Raw genomic sequence first — 2,758 nt, 5'->3', positions numbered from 1 at the left:
TTACTTTTCAGATAAGGAATCAGGTTCATAGAAGTAAAGCGAAAATCATAAAATCACACAGGTAGTAAGTGCGATTGATGGGATTCAAGTTCAACATCGACTCCATCATGATCTGTACTGTATCACAACTTACGACCTACTAGTTAGACAGCCTCACCTGTAAGCAGAGCCACTTCTGCGAGGTTATTTGAAGAATCCAAGGGAGGATTTTGTCCCATCCAACCCCTGAAATTTCTTGTATTTCTGTTAGCTAAAGAGCTTCCGTTCTGAGATTCTCTTATATAAATCAAAACCCAAATTTGGATAGTGTTTTACATAAGTCCCTAACCCCAAGAGTGGTCCCTGGGCTGGCAGCATAAGCACCTGAAACATGTTAGAAAAGTAGACTCTCAGGCCCCACCCCAGAGCTATGAGTTAGAATCCACAGTTTAACAAGATCCCCAGAGGATGAATAGGCACTGCTCTAAAAAAAAAAGTATAAGGAGCACTGCTCTAATATGAGAGAGTTTGCCAGACACTTCTTTTTCCCTTTGACAGTATTGATCATTTGGAACAGTAGGGCGAGAGGAAGAGAGAGGACTCAGCAGAAGGGGAGGACCCTACTGCATAGAAGGACACTACATGTGGATCCCGCCTACATCCCTGTTGTGTCTGGGATCTGCTCCAGGTAACTCAAGCAGAAGGGAAGTAGTCAGTGCATATGTGTGCTGGGATTATTTTCTCACAATGCCTGTTTTGATAGTCCTTAGACACGGTCCACAGCATTTTCACGTGGATGGATGTGTTTATGCCATCTCCGATAAGGAAGACCTTTCCTAACTATGCCTCCATAACCTTAATTTTTCATCCTGTTCTTTCCCTGAGCTCCAATCTCTATTTCTTTTTTTAAAAAAATATATCTTTATTGATTTCAGAGAGAGGAAAGGAGAGGGAGAGATAGAAACATCAATGATGAGAGAGTCATTGATAGGCTGCCTCGATCCTGCAACCCGGGCATGTGCCCTGACCAGGAATCGAACCCCGATCGCTTGGATCCTAGGTGGATGCTCAACCGCTGAGCCACGCCTGGCCGGGCTCCAGTCTCTATTTCTGACTTATTTCTGAGCATCCTAATTCAAGAGACTGATAGTAGCTTCTAACTAAAAACACCCAACTCCAAACGCATCCCCTTTACCTTCTCTGCTTCAGCATACCTGTTTCTACCAGTGGTCAATAGTGACACTGATCTATTAATTCAGCCAATCATTCCACAAGGAACTATTATGCAGCTGCAATTAGGTGGTCACTGTTAATGGTCCTGTTCTTGAGGACCTACCTTCCAACAGGGCAGATGGACACGTCAATGCACCTCTCTACCCCAGCGTGCCAGCTGTTATATTCCGCTGCACTGTCCAAGTCACTTTCATTAGCCACATGTGGTTACTGAGCATTGAAATGTGGCCAGTCGGAGCCGAGATGTGCTCTAAGTGGAAGAGATTCACTGTATACTGAAGACTTAGAATGAGAAATAGAATGTAAAATACCTCATTAATATTTAAAAAATATCGGTTCCATGTTGAATTGATACTGTTTTGGGTATATTGGGTTAAATAAACTGTATTATTAATATTAGGCTCACTTGGTTCTTTTTACTCTTTTTAGTGTAGTAATTAGAAAATTTGAAATAACACATGTGGCAGGCATTACATTTCCCCTGGGCAGGGCCCCGTTACCTGTGGCTACAGTCAGGCAAGGCTTGGAAGGGGTGCTGTGCTGGGGCAATAGGAGTTTTCCAGGTGAAGGGAAAAACTCTCCATGGTTTTAATAACTAGAAAGGCAGGCAAGTTGAAGTTAAAGGGACTTAGCAGAACTATCGCTTTTGTGTCACTAGCGATCCCATCACCATGGAGGGCGACAGGAAGCTTCGCCATGAGAGAAGCAGGGCCGTCTCCTCCCACAGTCGCCCTATGGAATGGAGCCCTGCACCCGAGGGGTTGTCCCACTGCAGGGCCTTCCACGTGTCGCTCTGGCCTCCCCTCCTGCCCTCCAAGTGGAGCCCTCGCCTCGCTTGCAGGGTACAGCGTGGGAGAGTGAAATAAAACCCATTTCCAGCTCCAGGTGCGAGGCTAAGGGTTGTTCAAGGTTTGTTTGTGATGTTCTGTTATTTCCGATAAATGGTGACTTAAAATCAATTATAATCAAATGAAAGAGTTGAAAGTGGCTGCTTCCTGAGGCTTCTGAGGGTGGGGAGGGGGTTTCTCTCTCATTTCCTCCCCCTTAGATAAAAGCTGGAGCTTGAGATTCCAGGTTCATCGTGTGGGTGGGAGTTCTGAGCGGTGGCCCATTTACAGTTCAAGGGGAACTTCTACCCCAAGTCCATAGCAGTGAGGCTGTGGGGCCCCAGGCTGGAGAGGAAGCCCCTGTTCATTTCTCTCCCATTTTTGGAAAACACAGCGGGGAGGTCCCAGAGCCACCAAAGGGGAAAGGGTGAGACAGGAACCAGAGACCTAGGTAACAACATCCTGCTCACGTCTCCTGACTCGTCTTTAGAGAAAAACCCTTTAGGGGAGAATAGCTTGAGATCCTACCTGGAGGCTCAGAGCTGGCTCTGAATGTGGAGTTTATCCAGGAAACCTCTGTCGAGTCACTGGCCTGTGCCCACTCTGCCTGGGGTGGGAGAAGGGGGACCACATCCTGTCCGATAGGTACTCTGGTCCCTATTTTAAGGATGAGAAAATTGAGGTGTGATGCTGTCAGGGGAGGGAGGCTGCAAGGGGTG

This window comes from Miniopterus natalensis, chromosome 13, assembly GCF_054644295.1.
Source record: "Miniopterus natalensis isolate mMinNat1 chromosome 13, mMinNat1.hap1, whole genome shotgun sequence".
Taxonomy (NCBI): domain Eukaryota; kingdom Metazoa; phylum Chordata; class Mammalia; order Chiroptera; family Miniopteridae; genus Miniopterus; species Miniopterus natalensis.
The sequence above is the reverse complement of the archived record's forward strand: the minus strand, read 5'-3'. Positions refer to the sequence as shown.